This window comes from Cajanus cajan, chromosome 11 (genome assembly GCF_000230855.2).
Source record: "Cajanus cajan strain Asha chromosome 11, NIPB_CcT2T_4, whole genome shotgun sequence".
Lineage (NCBI taxonomy): Eukaryota > Viridiplantae > Streptophyta > Magnoliopsida > Fabales > Fabaceae > Cajanus > Cajanus cajan.
Genome location: NC_138527.1, coordinates 46234969 through 46253797, shown reverse-complemented (window position 1 = coordinate 46253797; position 18829 = coordinate 46234969). Strand labels below are relative to the sequence as shown.

Sequence of the window (18829 nt, the reverse complement as noted above, 5' to 3'; positions counted from 1 at the left end):
ATTTAATACATTTAGTCAATGCCACATAACCATTTAACGTATTATTGTTGTCATTCTTTTATAGTCAACTAACTTATATGGCGAGCAAATTTTAATTTTATAAATATTTATTTCTTTTCTTTAATTTCAAAGGTTAACTTGCCAACATTTGTCAATTTTGGGATTAAAATAGTGTTTTGGTTAGAAATTATTTGAAAAAATAAATAAAATAGGAAAATGTATTTAGATAAATTTCTTTGTGTGGATGGGGTTGTTTCACAAACTAAAAGTAGATTCTCAAAAATGTAAATATGGGAATGTAATTGTTAAACGGTTTGAAAAATATTTTCATATATTATTGTTCATTCCTGAAAATGTTGTCCTATCTTGTTATCTACATTTTTATCTCCATGAAAATAATGGAAGTTACATCTTAATATATTTGTAACTTCTCTTTATAATTATTATTTTTAAATTTTAAATATTTTAAAAAATATTAGAACATAACTAAATATGTTTATATACTGGAGAATAACATTCCTATTATAATATTTATGAAAAAGTGATTTCCAAGCATGTAATATGATATCTTGGAATGAATGTCTCGTTAAAAAAATAGTGTTACCTTAATTTTAAAATCTAGCTTAGACCAGTTCAACTTAGAAACAGACATACTACTAATTTAGTTCAATTATTTGATCGATCATGCATGTGAACCGATAATGATGTAATTAACTCTGATTAAAATTGGGTTGAACCAAAATATTTTACTGATCGAACCAAAGATGACTCGTCTCATAGATAAAATTTTAAATTTTTCACGTGAGACTCTGTCTTGCCAAGTCCTTTCAAGTTTGTGTTGCACATGTTCCGTCGAACAACCAAGTCCTCTCAAGTCTGCCGGTGCCATACATATGTACCAAAATTTATTATTTGCATTGATTAAGATATGCATGACTCGTGTTTTTTCTTAAAAAGTTTTAGAAAATTATATATATAGATAGATGAGAGATTCAGTTACGCAAATAATAAGCTTTGATAAACTTACTTCACTCAATAACTCATGTTTTACATAAAAAAAAATTTTGAATGATTCAATCGTTAAATTAAAAGTTCTTAATGTATAAATCAAGTTTGTAAAATTTTAAAAAATTTTGAAAATCATTTGATACTTCATTATTTAGATTCAAATCAATGTATAAAATAACTTTATGATTATCTATCAATTTGAATTAATGAAATGAAATGTCAAATTATTTCTCAAAGGTTTTAAAAATTTGTAAACTTGATCTATATTAAAATTTTTTAGTTTAACGATTGGATCGTTAAAATTCAATATAGAAAATGAGTTATTAAGTATAATAAGTCTACCAAAATTTATTATAGAAGTAAGTGAACCCCTCTTCATACACATACATATATTAAATTACTTTTTTATTTATATACACACTTAAAAACATTAACTATACATGATATTTATGTTTATTTTTTTATAACAGAATGTTTTTTTAATGTATTTTTTCATACAATACAAATCAATCTCTATATATTAAATATGAACTTTTATCTTGTACAAGAGAATTTTAAAGAAATAATTTTTAAATATTTTTTTAGCTTATCTAATTTAGTTTTATTTTATCAAAATTGTTTATAAATTAAATTTTAATATTTTAAAAATAAATTATCAATAAATAAAATAACATTGTGTTACAATATCAATTATTTAAAAAAATATATATATAATTTATATATTAAAATATAAATTATTATAAGTTTTAGTTACATGTAATAAATATTTACCTTATTTGCACATGTTAAATTACTAGTATAAAGATAAATTTGAAGAAAATAAGACTTAAACCTAGGTGAATGTAATTATTTAAAATATTAGTCACTTCTAAATTTTCATGTTCTAAAATCATATGATTGGATTAAATAACTTATATAATATGTCTTAATTTAAAACTATATTTGTTTATATTATATTACTTTATGTTGTTTATCTAATTTATAATTTGATTGTTTTATTAGTATTATATTGATTATAATATTTTTAAGATTTTTTTAAGATATGATATGTATTTTATTAAAATTTATAAATATAAAATATATATAATATGAATTTTTTAAAAAATAATAATAATTGAATAATGTACTTTAATTATTGGCTTATCTGATCCAATGATTTTGAAAATGGGTCCAATTTTTTTTAAAAAAAATTAAGTGGGGGTGTAGATATAGTAATTGTCCCTGCACCGGCCCAGGCTAGGGGGACGCCTCTTCACCAAAAAGCCCATGTTATATAAGAAATTGAACCCACCAAAAGCGAAAGCTTATATTTTCAGAACGAGGAGGCGAAGAAAACCCAGAAACAAATCGAAAGGTATCACCATAGCTGATAATATAAGTTTAAAATCTAACCAAAAAGCTTAGAGAAGAACGATGGGAATGTGCATTACAAGGTAAAAATTATATTTTAGTATAGTTTACTTTAATCAAAGAAAATAAAAAATGAGATGTAATTAGAAATAATCAATGAAATCTTTTCGACAAAGCCTGATCATTAAAAAAAACAGTGAATATTTTATATAAGTAATAACATGGAATTCACACTCAAGTCAGAACAAAATGAGATGCAAACTCAAGCTTATTATTAATAAAACAAAAATAACCCATCATTAAGTAATAAAAATTAGAGTCATTTTCCTTGTTAAAATATAATAAGCATGGCAGGGCTTCAAACAGCCAAAGCCATCAAAGTCAGATGACATTCAGGAAGGGGGATGAAGAGATTTGTTATGCAAAGTTGAAAACACGTGAAACTCAGAAAGCTCATCAAAATCAGATAAAAAGTCCATTCATTTATATAGTAATTATGTGAATAGCACACCACATGTATAAGAAGATGCAATGATATCATACATATCTGATAACTGGACATCTCAATTCAAATAAAACACTTTAGCCCCTCTTTGAACCCCTCTCCCGTGGAACATCCACAATATTTAGTTCAGGCCCCAGAAGCATACCTCTAAAGTATTTTCATGAAACCCTTTATGAACCCTTCTTAGATTCAATTTGGGAAGCTGGAAAAAGATTGTGCACATAAATTAGTTTAAAACCTAACAAACAAAATAAATCAAATAGTGAGTGGGAAGAATGTGCAGCAACCATTTCTTTGATAATTATCAAGCTTGGTTTGATGAAATCCAAGGGCATACCAGAATAGTTTGAAATTAAAACAGAAGAGAAAACGACAAATAAATTTTAAAATTCTGCTTCCTAGTAATTCATGATGTCTTAGAATTTAAGATTCTCTTGTCAATTAACATGATCAACCTGATAAATTCTAATTCACTACCATCTAATCAAACAAGATATAGAGTATAATACATAACTCATACCCCTGCATTATAAGCAGCAGACTTCACACCAAACTTGCATAGATACTTCGCAATTCTCAAAGTTTCTTTTCTGGTGGATACATATATGATAGCTGGTCTGTGTTCCAAAGGCTCTATAAGAAATTTAAGTCTTCCTTCTGGTTTCTTAGGTGGATCAATTGCCTCAGGTAATTCCAATCCCATGTGAGGAGGCTTTTCACCATGGGTAACTGCATTTATAAAATGCAACAATACATACGATTAAGAATTATGCATATCAATGTGACTGATTTCCTTAATTATTTGTACCAAAATTGCATTCAATTTCTTAACTAAATTATTTATGATAAAGTCAGTAATAGCAGTAACATTTGTACAATCTGAATTACCCACATTTTGAACAACATCCATATCATTTTCCAGGAACTCAACCGACAATTCTCGTCCCATTAAAAAATCATCTTTGTAAGCATATTAATCTCGGTTGTCATCCACGTCATCATGAGAAACATTGTCTGTATCAGAGCTACTACAAGCATCGGAGCCATGAGAAACACAATCTGAATCATTTGACATGAAAGCCGTTTCATTTCCATCAATATTTTGCTTTCTACCATATACTTCAATCAATTCACAAAAGTCTTTTGCATAAGAAGCCTTTGATGTTCGACTATCCTTTACCTATATGAAGCCACAGTAAATCTAAAGTGTAACAAGATTGTATATTCAGAGATGAATGTACAAGTTATAATTAACAAACTCACCAAGAAGCGTAAATTAGATTGAAAAAATGATGTAAGAAAAACATTCGTTTCTTTTGACATGCATAGTGATTTTCAAATGACTTATTGAACTCCTTTTGTAGCCGTAGCTGTCAAGGCCATCAGAGGTATATCAAATTTTAGGGATTTTAGCTTTCTAGCACTGAAATTTTCCCGCAGCACATACGGTCAGCTAAAACAAAAAGAAAAATTAAAAACAGGTCATACTTATGACATTCACAATAGACTTAAAACAATAAATTGTAAAGTGTGCACCAAACAAAGAACAAATGAAATATGCATGATAACCACTCAAAATAACCAATAACTGATCTAACTTTCTTCAATATGCAAATCACAAGTTACATTCAATATCATTTAAGATGTTCTAAGTAAACTCATCAAATCCAGTTCATTTGAGCAAGCCATGAACAATAAGGTAACACGAGGGATAAAAAACAAACCTGTAATCTGGACGGAAATCATGACCCCATTTAGAAACACAATGTACCTCGTCAATTGCAAATAAAGCAATACCGCGACTTTCTGCAAGCTTTTGCAGTGGTTGAATCAATCTACAAAACATTGAATTGTAGTTACAAAACATTAAAAAAGTCAAAAAGCCAACTTCTAAGACATGCGATGGACTAAAAGATCAACATTTATTCATTGAAACTTAGGTCAGGCAGATCAAGGCTCCAAACCATACCTCAACACTGACTTTGGGCAGACATAAATATATTATACAATCCTCTCATTGCTTTTTTTTCAACAGTATCATCAGGTTGCCCCGAGCCAAGAAAAGCACGCACTAATTCCATGTTTTGTTAGCTTTAAACACTACATTTTAGGGTTCATATACCCAACAATTTTTCATGATCAATTGAAATATCATACCAATAAGACAACCACATTTTTTTTACATCAGGATCGGAAATAACCTTAAAAGGTTTATACTCCCATATTCATCATTTGTCGATAAAACTACTCATCAAATAAGAGAAACGAAGTTTTCTCGAATTTAGGGACAAAGACATCATTTTAGGGTTCATATGTGATACATTTTCCCAAAATGGAAAAACTTCTCATATTAGATAAGATATTCAAGACCCAAAAGCAAAACAGATGTATTCTTTTTACTGGATTCCAGAATTCAAATGTGAACCTACATAAACAGAAGGGTATCACCACACCACTATAAATGTTAACAGACTTGAACACTAATCAAGCAAACTGAAAAACTGAGCAAAAAACAGAGGAAGAGGTGCTACACCGATGTGGAAAAAAAACTAATTGACATGGCAATTCAGTATATAGAAAGGTGGGTCCATTCTCAAACATTAGTTTCACCATTAGAAGGGTTGCATGAAAATTATTAGGGTCGAAAAAGTTGGGCCAAATGGGCCAAGTTTTATTTTATCTTTTGGTTTGGTTAAGGGGCCTTTTACTTCACTATTTTTTTTAGAAAGTAACTTCTCTTTATTATTAATTATTATTATTATAATTCAGATAATATTTTAAATAATAAAAAATGTAATATAACACCTTAAATATTTTGATTTCTTAATTTTTTATGTTTTTACCTACTATAAATTTTTATTATTGAAAATATTTATATGTATATTATTAATTATATGTATTATAAGTTATTTAATATTTATATATATGTACAAATAAATAAATTAGAATATATTAATATATTATAAACTATATATTAATGTATGATTTCATTTTTCATGTTTGTTTATGTTAAAATGTGCCTTGAGTACTTAAATATATATATATACACTATGTTTTTATTGATTATCAATCTTACGATTCCCGATACAATTCGATTTACAATTCCAAATATAGGCATTCCGATACAATATATCCCGATTCAACTACCATGTGGCAGACAAACTAACTAAAAAATAGCTCAAAGTTTTCAAACATAAATGATACATACTTAAAACAACTAATGCCAGCAACATGCTATATCTAAAAGGAGAGTTTTATTGGTTTATGTTCAATCCTTTTCATCCAAGGCACTACTGTTATGACTTTTTATATCTAAAAGGAGTGTTTTAAGTTGTGTTTCTTCGATATACCATACACTTGTGTTTTACACAGGCTGATTCGCAACATCACATGCACATATATCTTGCCTCCTTACCACCCAAATCAAGCCCAATCCTTAAAATTCAACTAGGTGCACTCATAAGCAAGGTTTACAACAAACAAGAAAATCAATGAAATTGGTACTCAAAAGCATTAAGAAAAGGACAAAAATGCAGTACTATTTTCCTGTGCAAGGATGTAACTCAACTAGCTAATCTCCCAATCCCATAGGCAGTCCCTTAATTCCAGCAGACACAAATCCAGTAAAATGAGTAGTTAATAACTGAAAAGTTTTAGATGGCAATACAAGATGTAATAATGTTCATACTTCAGAACCTATTATATCTTCCCTGACAACATAAAAAGGTCTGATACAGTAGTACACATATCAAAATAAAATACATAAAACTTTAAAATGTGCAAAAAAAAAATGCTTGTTTAAAAACCTTCAAAACTTCTTAGTTGTTAGACATGCAATTCCTATGGTGTAATTTATTCTTAGTTTGTTTGTTGTATCAACGAACTATTTTCTTGAAAAACTACCTAGATATGATATTTAGTCATGTATTAATGCCTGTTGCGTATCTCATTTTTATGGACCTTCAGTATCATTGACGTAAGATGAAAAGCTACACAGCAGGAATGGAATTGTAAATTTATAGCAAATGTTTTGTGACATTCATATAATCATATTGAAGACATCAATTTACAGAGAATTACTCTAGCATTTTCAGTTGTTAGGACAGATAAATAGAAGGCCGAAATTCTGGTTTGTTGGGTTTTCAGAGACTGACCTGCTAGTGTTCTACAAAAATGAGACACAAGAAAAGCTTCAGTTAGAGTCACAGACATGCTAAACTGAATATATTAAACACAAGAATTACAGACAAAAAGGAATAAAAATAGAGCAATGAAAATGAAAATGTGAATGATAAGTCGGTGTCATACAGTAGCCTACATGACTGCTTCTTGTTAGTTTATAACTATCAGAGTAAATAATCATTTTTCTTAGTTTAAAAATTACTATGTGTGCAACAACTAATCAAGATAACAACCACTTAACCCCACATAGCCCTCTACTCCATACCTCTGGTTTTGGAGCAAGTAGCGGAACAGATAATCATGCACAATATTTTGTGATAAAGATTGAAATGTATTCCTCATGCTTACTGCTAACCATTTTCTAAAAGGCAGACTATAAGCATAACATGCAATTAGAAATCCTAGGCCTTAAACCCTATACACCAAGAACCCTAGACCCTAGACAAGAAACCCTAAAAATCTCCATGCCCCAAACACACCAAACCCCATGAACACTAAAACCTGCTATAAACATACTGCATAGAGTCAACCCTCAACTCTCTATAAGAAAACGTGATGGAGTAGTAGGACAAGAAAACGGGATGGAGTAATAGGACATGGTATAAAACAGCTACTTGGGGTGTTCACATTCAAATGAAATATGACCTGAAACAGCCTCAACCTGTAAAGGGACTACTGAACATGTATGCCATGTCATGTACTAGGATATGGTAGGACAAGTAGTCCGTAACAAGTATGTGAAACAAGGAAGACTCCGTATACTCTGGGTATTATTTGAAATTAAAATAAAATAATGATTAACTACATTGGGCAGCATATGCTTATATGTTCAAAATGGTTCTTATAAAAGCATAGTTATAGCACAATAGATAACTAAAGGAAACAAACAAAATACATATGCATAGTGGACAAATGATGATTTGGCACAAAGGTATAGAATAGAAGTTGACAAGAACATGACAAAGTGGACACATGTTTATTCCATTGAAACAAAATCAGTAATTTTCTGCTTGTGTATTATTAGATTAACCATCAGCTTGAACTTTATAATCATGAACCACATCCTCATGTTTTTCATCGTCATTACCCAACATTATAGAATCATTCAAGCTTTTTAGATCTACTGGAAGCTGGCCATACTTCAATGACTATTATCATGTACGAATATTAGACGTACTACTTTGTAACAGTCCTTTTCATATACTTATTTAATGTACACATATTTCAAAATCATTCTTACAATATTAGATAACTAATTGTTTATAATTTAATCATAGAGCCTACTGTTCAATTGAGCATGTCTATCATATTGATCAAATCCATAAAATCTTATATTATTTTTAGAGCACTTATTTTTTAACTATAATGACTTTGGAAGCATCAACAAGGCTCAAATAGCCAAAATCTTTATAATTACAAGATTAAATTGAAATTATTATAAAGTAACAAATGAGAGCAACAGACAATCTTCATAAATAACAAATGCTGCATATTCGAAACAATTCAAATAAGTTGAGAATAAATTGCTTTATTCTTGTAACAACCCTTGATTAACCAATAACATCAACACTTGGAAAAGGATGAGAAAAAATAACCGCAAACAAGGAAAGACAATATTAGTATGTAATATGTATAATAAGACTACAACTTCTAACGATTAAATACGATTAATAAACCCTAAACCCCTACACCCTCACCTTAAACCATAAACCCTGAACCATATACCCTATACCATATACTCGCTACCCTAAACCCTAAACCATATACCATGTACCATGTACCCTAAATCCTAAACCTTGAAAACCATGAACCATGAACCCTAGACCCTCAACCCTCAACCCTCAACCCTCAACAATCAACTCTCAACCCTCAACCCTCAACCATCAACCATCAACAATCAACTATCAACCCTCAACCCTCAACCATAAACCCTAAAAAATCCTAAGCACTAAACCTTAAACCCTAAAAAATCTGAACTCTTAAGCCCTAAGCCCTAGAATATATATATAAAAAGAATACACTGCAAATTTATATTTCTAAGCTTCTCTAGATTTTTTCAAGGGTAAAAATTTGGACTAATTCAATTTTTTAAGTAATACTTGATTTTTAGTATTTTTTATTTTTTTAATTTAAAGAATAAAACTTGTTTAATATAAAAAATATATTGTATTTTGTAACTAAATTCATAATCTAAACTTTTATCATTTGTTTCCTTTAAATTCATTACATCATTCTCAAAATCAATCGTCATTCTCTAATCATTACAAATATTTCAACAATAATTTCTTCTCACCTCACACAAAAGGCTTTAACAATATGTTTTCCTTCTTATTTTTCTTCTTACTTATTTTCTCAGCTTTATTTTCAATCTTTGTATTCATTTTATTTCGGTCTACTTGTTTATCTTTTGTTTACATTTTGTTCATATATTTTCTTATCTGGGTTGATGGTCTTAAAATTTATTCTTACCTTCATTGCTAAAAAAATATTTTTTTTTATCTATACCCTAACTCCTAACCCAAAAAATCCCAGCCCCCTAACTCCAAAAAATCCCCAACCCCCAAACTCCAGAAAAACACTAAAAAAAACTAAAACGCAAAAAAATAATAATAATAAAGCCCAACCCCCAGGAAAGGGGTCTGTCAAAGTCATGCACTAACTTGCTCGCCCATTTTCAATTGATTGTGACCAATGATTCAATAGCAACTCTTTGAATCATCAAACACTATAACAACTTGATAATCACCTTTGTTAGGTCTGGTCAGTCAGAGCCATATTCTATCTTTATTATATAATCACTTGCAGCAAGATAGAGATAGAGTGCAAACTTATCATTCCAATTTCCAAGAAGGCAAGATGCTCCTAACCCAAACAATTTATACAAAATTACCAAGTTTTCTCTAAATAACAGTTGAAGCCTGCGTCCAGGTAACTCCAACATTTTTCTTGCTTTAGTGATCATTTAACTTCAGTGTTTACTATTTTAAAAACAAATTAATAGAAAGAACAAAAAGCATAAAATTAATTAGGTAGGTACCTTATCATGAAAATAACCAGATCTATAGGCCATGTGGTCTCTTCCACACAAAGGTGGGTGATCCTGCCTCATATGCATCTCCAGATTATGGCAACCACACAAAATAGATATTCCCAAACTTGTCTATAACTGCCATGGTATCAAAATCAATGTGGTCTCTTCCACACAAAGGTGGGTGATCCTGCCTCATATTCATCCCGCCTATACTTGCAATAATGGAAACACTGCAGAGACCAAAGAACATAATTAGCTGAAGATTTTATTAGCGAAATGGGACATGTGGAGCAGCAGCACATTGAATCCGAGAATAAGCATCGTGTCTATTATTTGTAAAATCAAGAGAACATAATTTCACTACAGAAACGCCTTAGTCAAGCCTTTCAAAGTAAAACCAAAACATTAAAGTTTGCAGGACACAGATAAATCAATGCAGAAGCCACAGTGATATCAATCAAATGTTACATATAGAAATCAGAAGTGATGACAAAAACTGTGTCCATAATGCCTGCACAACTCAAATACCTAGATAATCAACACATATATAGATATATAGATATAAAATAGAAACAAAGTAGAATCCCAAATTCTGGCCTGCTAGGTTTTCAATCTGCCACTACATTGTAAAACTAGATTTAGAATTTTTAAAGGCAACCCTTGTCAGCAGATTTGCAAACAACATACATTACACATCAGCATATATATAAGATTATAGAAGACAAAATAACTAAAAAATGGCTCAAAGTTTTCAAACATAAATGATAACATACTTAAAACAGCTAATTCCAGCAACATGTTGGCCAGAACAACCTATAGCAGGTAGGCTAGTTTTGCTTAAAGCTCTTGGTCAACTTAGATTCAAGTCTATTTGTCTATGTTCAATCCTTTTTCATACAAGGCACTACTGATATGACTTGTTATATCTAAAAGGAGTGTTTTAAGTTGTGTTTCTTCAATATAGCATACACCTGTGTTTTACGCAGGCTGATTCACAACATATCATGCACATATATCTTTCCTCCTTTCCACCCAAATCAAGCCCAATCCTTAAATTTCAACAAGGTGCATTCAAAAGCAAGGTTTAAAACCAACAAGAAAATCAATGAACTTGGTACTCAAAGGCATGAAGAAAAATACATAAATGCAGTTCTAAATTTATGTGCAAGGATGTAACTCAACTAGCTGATCTCCCAATCCCATGGGCACTCCCTTAATTCCAGAAGACACAAATCCAATCAAATCAGAATTCAGAAGTGAATAATTGTGCCTTACAAGTTTTAGATGGAAATAAAAGATGTATAATGTTCACACTTCATAACCTATTATTTCTTCCCTCAACAGAAAAAATGTCTATTACATTAATTCACGTATCATAATAAAACACATAAAACTTTAAAATATGCATTAAAAAATGCTTATTTACAAACCTTCCAAACTTCTTAGTTGTTAGAGGTGCAATTCCTAGGGTGTAATTTATTCTTAATCTGTTTGTTGTATCAACGAACTATTTTCTTGAAAAACTACCTAGATACGATATATAGTCATGCTATAGTGCCTGTTGCATATCTCATTTTTATGGACCTACAGTATCATTGACGTAATATGAAAAGCTACACAGTAGGAATGGAATTGTAAATATATAGCAAATGTTTTGTGACATTCATATAATCATATTGAAGACATCAATTTACAGAGAATTACTCTTTAGGATTTATAGTTGTTAACACAGATAAATAGAAGGCCCAAATTCTGGTTTGCTATGGTTTTAGAGACTGGCCTGCTAGTGTTCTGCAAAAATGAGACACATTGCTTTATTCTTGTAATAGAACCCTTGATTAACCAATAACATCAACACTTGGAAAAGGATGGAAAAAATAACCACAAACAAGGAAAGACAATATTGGTATGCATATCAAGACTACAAGTTCTAACGAATAAAGATGTTCAAACAAAAAACCCTCTAACAAATTATATAATGATATGAGAACAGACAGCATCCGGGTGTATACAATAATAAACCCCAAAGAGAATGAATCGGATCTGAATCGCAAGAATCGCGACTTAGAGAAAAATCGTATGATTCTTTATTAAGCAGCTTTGTGAAGACAATTTGGTGCTTGAATCGCAGTGACAATCGCACGAATCGGATCTGAATCGCAAGACTTGCGACTTAGGGAAGAATCGTGCGATTCTTGCACAAGCAATTTTGTCAAGACGTTTTGGTGCTTGAATCGCACTGTGAATCGCAAAAAAATAATCACAAAACAATCCGTACACTCCAAAACCCTAATCTGCGGAACTAAAGCGAATGCCAACAAGTGGAATTACACGCTTACCGAGGGATCGAAAGTCTTGAAGATACTGAGGCATGTAGGCATTTTCCTTGACGAACAACTGGAGAGGTTTGTTGCCCAGGTGACGAAGAGTGTTTCGCGGTCGGCGTTGATTCGTCCGGAATGTCCGACCTTGTGCATTGCTTGAGCCGCTTGCTTCCGCGGTGCCTTGGCCTCGGAGCCACGAGAGGAGGGAGAAGGAGTGAAGGTTGACTGGTTGTCGGTTGAGAACGGTGTCGACTGCCTTCTGCTGTATTTATTGCATTTGCCCGCGGGGGAAGTTACGGCCTATAAAATAGCACCACCTTCCAACACCACCTTCCAACACCAATTCTTCTTATTATTCTTGATTCAATAATATGACAATTTATCGGTGATCAAAAATTTGTTACATCACATATAATGAACGGTTCAGATTATATAAAATATTTAAATAATTTATTAATAAAAATTTCATATTAATTTCTATTAAAATTGAAAAGTCTATTTTAGTCTTCTAACACTTAAAAAAAAATGAAAATACACTTTTATAACATTAACATTCGTGTCTACTATCTACATACACTTTTATAACATTAACATTCGTGTCTACTATCTACATGTGATATAAAATAAAATGTAAAACTTTTTTTAACAAATTACTTTTAATTTTATTTTACACATTAAAATAACAAATAAATCTCTATAAAAATATTTACATAATTGAAAAACTTTCATAATATGTAAAAATGAATATATATTTTTTAAAATATAATACAATTTTAATTATATTATTTATTAACAATAACGTAGTTTTCATCATTATTAACATAGAAAATGTGATGTCACTTGTATATAATTTTAAATAGTATTTATTAACTACATTTTACAGCAAGATTTATTATCTAATAAATTTTGTATAACTTTTCTTTTCTTTTTTAAATTTTGTGGGAATTTTTTATTTCTTTTAGCAATTTTAAATATTTTGAGCAGGCAACTTATTTTAAAATGATATCCAGGATTTTGCCTTTAGTTTCTTACTGAATTTTTCGTTTTGCCTTCTTTAATATACTTTGAGAGTTCTGAAGTTTCTTTCTTGAACAATTTATTAAGAAATAACACATTAAATGAAATTTAACATTAGACTTGTATTTGAAAGTATTTCATTTGATGTCATGAGACAGACTATATGTTTCGTCTGATTTCCTTAATCTAATAGATGATATGTATAATTTCTAGATTTCGTCTGATATGTTATATCTTAAAAAAAAATGTTGACTTTGCTTAAAGGATATCTTTTGTCTGTCATTATTAAAACTTAATGGATCGTTTGTTGTCTTAAAATAATATTTTTGTTTTAACAAGTAGATAAAATAAAAAATAAAAGATTGTTACCACAAATCATAAAATAAACATGCTAATGTTGAATTATAAGATGAGATGTTATGTTAATAATGAAAATACTCTAAATTAAATGATAGACTAACCTCCTAAAAAAAAGATTTTCTCCCATTTCTTATGGCAATACCATTTCTATATATGACAACCTTGAGAAGGAGTTTGCATAATTGTGACAATTATTAAATAAAATAACAACTTCATTCTAAAATCATCTAACTCATTTTTTCTATTATCATGATGTAATACTTAATTGGTGAGAGTGAGAGCAATATGTGGGGTTTCTCTTATTTAGGTATGGTTTTTGTTACAAATCGATATCCTCTAACTAACTTTTTTATTATTGTTTTCCTACATCTCTAACTAACTTTTTTATTATTGTTTTCCTACATGTGATTATGCAAACATGTTGATTAATAAAATAGGTGATTTGTCACATGAGGTATGAATGGAAACATGGTTTAGCCAAAGAAACTAATCATAAAATATGCATTATAATAACATGTTACACCATTAGTCTACTTGTGTGTGTGTGTGTGTGTGTGTGTGTGTGTGTGTGTGTGTGTGTGTGTGTGTGTGTGTGTGTGTGTGTGTGTGTGTGTGTGTGTGTGTGTGTGTGTGTGTGTGTGTGTGTGTGTGTGTGTGTGTGTGTGTGTGTGTGTGTGTGTGTGTGTGTGTGTGTGTGTGTGTGTGTGTGTGTGTGTGTGTGTGTGTGTGTGTGTGTGTGTGTGTGTGTGTGTGTGTGTGTGTGTGTGTGTGTGTGTGTGTGTGTGTGTGTGTGTGTGTGTGTGTGTGTGTGTGTGTGTGTGTGTGTGTGTGTGTGTGTGTGTGTGTGTGTGTGTGTGTGTGTGTGTGTGTGTGTGTGTGTGTGTGTGTGTGTGTGTGTGTGTGTGTGTGTGTGTGTGTGTGTGTGTGTGTGTGTGTGTGTGTGTGTGTGTGTGTGTGTGTGTGTGTGTGTGTGTGTGTGTGTGTGTGTGTGTGTGTGTGTGTGTGTGTGTGTGTGTGTGTGTGTGTGTGTGTGTGTGTGTGTGTGTGTGTGTGTGTGTGTGTGTGTGTGTGTGTGTGTGTGTGTGTGTGTGTGTGTGTGTGTGTGTGTGTGTGTGTGTGTGTGTGTGTGTGTGTGTGTGTGTGTGTGTGTGTGTGTGTGTGTGTGTGTGTGTGTGTGTGTGTGTGTGTGTGTGTGTGTGTGTGTGTGTGTGTGTGTGTGTGTGTGTGTGTGTGTGTGTGTGTGTGTGTGTGTGTGTGTGTGTGTGTGTGTGTGTGTGTGTGTGTGTGTGTGTGTGTGTGTGTGTGTGACCTGTAACAATGTTTCTCAAGTCACAAATGTAAGTTTTCAAATTTTTTAATATTATCAATTGTAGAAAATTAAAAAGATTTTTGAAATTCATGATTCTCACATAATAATAAAGAACAATACGTACATTTTCTATAATGAAAATCTCTTTTGATCCTTAAAGTACTTTGATCTTCTTGAGAAGAGAACAAAGATTTCACTCCATTTGACTATTTTTTTTCTACTGTCTTTATCTTTCGTGATGATTAAGGTTTGAGAGAATACTTTTTGTTAGGGTGTGGACCTTATTTCACATCAGTGGATATTTATAATCCCCTTAAAGATCGTTATTCCCATCAAATAACAATTATTCTCAAATATGTTCCATTAAGCTCATTTATAATTTAGTCCCTAATTATTTATTTATTAGTTCATTTATACATCACATATCTCTCATATGAAACATAATTATATTACATTCTCCTACTTGACTCGTGTGCCATTTCTCATAACATACAAATAAATAAATAAAAATAAATTAACATAGTACGCATTAAAATGACTAAATCACTTTATACATTAGGTTCGTCATTATTTCATAATTAAAAATAAGAACTAATTTGAGTCATGATGGTTGTACAACAGTTTAATTGACATAGTCCATTTTACGTACTATAAAAAGTTTTCTTCTTAATATGATCATTGATAAAGAGCACATAATTGGTCCAACATAATATATTTATTCAAGACAACACCTGTTTACATTACTCTAACACAAATATGCATAAAACCGTACAAAAAAGATATTCAGAAACATATCATTAATGAGCTAAAAATGTCAATTACATTAATATAAAATAAACATAATACTCAACAATCATTAGTAACAATAATGCCCATATTTTTACGTGCTCAACAAATGTTTTTGGTGGTAATCCCCTTGTTAAAGGGTCAACTATCATAAGATTTGTGCTAATATGTTCTATTAACACTCTTTGTTTCTAAACTTTTTCTTTCACGACAAAGTACTTTAATTCCATATATGTTTAGCACCCTTAGAGTGTTTTTCGTTCTTAGAAAAAAATATTGCTGCATAATTGTTACAATACACTATCGATAATTCCAAGTCCCGAGATAAAGTTTCGCAACCAATTAGTTTGAACTGTAGCCTTAAAACATATTACAAATTCAGGTTCCATGGTCGATGAAGCAACAACTATTTATTTTGCACTTTTTCACGATATTACTCCTTCAGCTAAAAGAAATACATGACCAATAGTGAATTTTCTTGAATCCACACATCCAACAAAATCAAAGTTTGAATATCCAATCACCTCAAGGTGATTAGACCGCCTATATGTAAGCATATGACACTTTGTTCCCTGAAAGTTTCTTAGAACTTTCTTTGCAACTTTCCAATATTTCATTCCCATATTACTTTGGTATCTTCCTAACATTCCAACTACAAAGCTTATCTTTGGTCGAGTACAAATCTAAGCATACATAATACTCACAACAACCGATGCATACAGAATTGCTTCCATTTGTTTGCGTTCCAAGACATTTTTAGGACATTGAGTGAGACTAAACCTATCTCCTTTCTAAATTGGAACGGGTGATGCTGAACACTTTTCCATCCTAAATCTTTCCAGTACTCTATTGATATATGCTTTCTGAGACAAACTTATTAGTCCTTGTGATCTATCTCAAAATATTTATATTCTTATCACATATCTTGCATCGCCCATATCTTTCATTTCAAAGTTACTAGACATAAACTTTTTAGTCTCATGAAGAAGACCAAGATCATTAGTTGCAAGCAAGATATCATCAACATACAAAATTAAAAATATAACTTTACTCCCATTGACCTTCAAGTATATGCATCGATCAACAATGTTTTCCTTAAATCCAAAGCAAACAATGGTATCATTAAACTTCAAATACCACTGGCGTGAAACTTGTTTAAGTTCATATATTGATTTCTTTAATTTGCACACCATGTGTTCCTTTCCCTCAAACGAGAATCTCATTGGTTGGTCCATGTAAACATCCTCCTTTAAATTTCCATTTAGAAAGTTAGTTTTCACATCTATTTGATATAGCTCCAAGTCATAATAGGCTACTAGTGTCATTTTTGGGAGATGGGTAAAAAAGTCTCTCTGTAATCAATTTCATTCTTTTAAGTAAAATCTTTAGTAACAAGTCTAGCCTTGTATTATTCAAGGTTTCCATCAGAATCACATTTATTCTTAAAGACCCACTTACAACCAACTCTCTTACAACCAACTCTCTTACAACCTTTTGACAATTTTACAAAGTCCCAAACATCATTTTGTTCCATGAATTTTAATTTTTCTTTCATGGAATTTAACCACTTTTCAGAATTATCACAACTTATAGCTTGTGAAAATGAAATTAGATCATTTTCATTAATGCTTAACTCAATTTCTAACTTGTGTAGATATATCATATAGTCGTTCAAATTAGCTGATCTCCTTTCTCTTCGTAACCTCCTTAATGTTATTTTTTGTGGTTGTTATACAATAAGTTCATTTTGAATCATGGGTTCATTATTGTGTTGCTCTTCTTCATTGTTGTTTGACACAACAGTTAGAGGAACACTTACTTTATTGTTAGAGACATAAGTCAATAGAGCTTGTACTCTAGCTAATTTTTCTGGACAACCAATGAAATATTCATTGATTGTTCTTGCATTCAATTTTTTTTCTTGTGATTATAAATCTTTATTTTTGTCTGGCAACCCCAAAAATACAAGTGCCTTAAACTAGTGGATACAGGCAGTGTTTTGAAACTCGGTTCGGACCGGCCGGTCGAACCGGTCGAACCGGAAATCGGTGGTTGGACCGAGTTGAACCACTGATCAGATCGGATATGCAGCTGACTCGGTATGACTCGGTGTGAACCGTTTAAAAACCCGGTTGAACTAGCGACTCGCGGGTCTGGACCCAAACCGGTTCATAACTTTTTTTGAAAAAAAAAATAATTCAATGACGTCGTTTTTTTAAATGCCTCTCGTTGCATGCTCCGTTTAAGCTTCAAACCCTAAGTTTTTTTTTTCAGTTTGCTTTTGAGACACAAATCCTGCTGGTCGCTTCTCTGCACGCACAGCCGCACTGCCACAGCTTCACAGCCACACCGCTGCACCACGCATAGTCGCACCACCGCACCGTCGCACTATCGCATTGCCGCATCGCTGCACCGCCACCTCGTCGCACCACCACGCCTTTGCTTCAGGTTATAAGGTTATAAAATCACAGGAAAATGTGTGTTTTTTTATTGTTTATTGGTAGCATTTTTTGATTTTTTGATTACGGCTACTTAAACATTATTTTATTCAAACTTGGGCACCACAACCGCCATTTTTGATTTGCCAAAAATTAGTTAAAATGTGTTTGTAATTTTTTTGGAGTTTCTTTTAAGGTATGATGTGATTTTTTTTTTTAAATTTATAGGTATGAAATATGTATAACAAATATTTTTTTAATTTTTTTTAATAGAAACCGGGTCATGCGGTTTAATAGGTGACCCACCGGTCTAACCATTGACCCATTGACCCAGTACTCTCACCGGTTCAATAACCGGTTCGGTTTTTAAAACACTGGATACAGGTATCCACGGGTATCCTCGTTAACAGGCAGGTGTAAAAAATATTCATATCCGTTATCTACCACAGGTACCTATTTGTAATATCCATTAACAATGTGATTCTCGTTACCTATATGAATTTTGAACTTATTGTTTCA

At 31.3% G+C, this 18829-nt stretch overlaps 1 long non-coding RNA gene across 9 annotated transcripts; it reads right to left on the bottom strand.

The window, feature by feature from the left end:
• Nucleotides 1–2811: 2811 nt before the first annotated feature.
• Nucleotides 2812–12774, bottom strand: LOC109790363 (uncharacterized). Of its 9 annotated transcripts, XR_014430482.1 has the most exons (8): nt 12416–12774; nt 12089–12315; nt 11781–11867; nt 10083–10306; nt 4588–7028; nt 4127–4316; nt 3756–4043; nt 3127–3592 (listed from the first exon to the last, which is right to left on the bottom strand). It is a non-coding gene; the product is annotated as an uncharacterized LOC109790363 (long non-coding RNA). The 9 variants fall into 9 exon arrangements; XR_014430478.1 differs by lacking the exons at nt 11781–11867; nt 12089–12315 and adding an exon at nt 2812–3101 and having other exon boundaries at nt 3384–3592; nt 12416–12769; XR_014430477.1 differs by lacking the exons at nt 11781–11867; nt 12089–12315 and adding an exon at nt 2812–3065 and having other exon boundaries at nt 3384–3592; nt 12416–12769.
• Nucleotides 12775–18829: the final 6055 nt, after the last annotated feature.